The following is a 531-nucleotide window of genomic DNA, read 5'->3' as shown; positions in this document are numbered from 1 at the left end:
TCTAAAACCCCATCCATTTCCACCCCCCTGCCACGGACAGGGACACCTTCCACTAGAGCAGGTTGCTCTAAGCCATACTCCAAAGGGTGCTGGGCACTGTGCAGTGCCTGCGGGAGCAAAGGGGCTGGGGCAGGGTGACCAGGGCTGCCTGAGCTGTGGAGGCAGTCCCGTGCAGGAAGCCTGCTGCTGGGAGAGCTGGGCCTCTCGCCCGGCAAAGCTTGTTTTGCTTTTGCCTCCTGTTGCACACCTAGAACAAAAGTTCAGAGGTTGCCCTAGGACTGATGCTGTGCTGCGCTGTGCTGCCAGAGGCAAAGCGACGCTGCTGTCAGCCGGGTGATGCTGCCCAAGCACCTCGCTGCCGTCCCTGGCACCATCCCCATCACTCTGCAAGGAAGAAGCTCCTCTCTCGGCTCTGGGGCAATCCAGCCAGCAGCAGAATGTGGTCCTCACATTCCCTGTACTCATCACCATGGCCCTGCAGCCTGGTGCAAGGTCTCTGCACCCCTGCCCCGTGGCTCGGGGACAGCGGGG

Source organism: Nestor notabilis, unplaced genomic scaffold (assembly GCF_000696875.1).
Source record: "Nestor notabilis isolate BGI_N333 unplaced genomic scaffold, ASM69687v1 scaffold29518, whole genome shotgun sequence".
In the NCBI taxonomy this organism is placed as follows: domain Eukaryota; kingdom Metazoa; phylum Chordata; class Aves; order Psittaciformes; family Psittacidae; genus Nestor; species Nestor notabilis.
The sequence above is the reverse complement of the archived record's forward strand: the minus strand, read 5'-3'. Positions refer to the sequence as shown.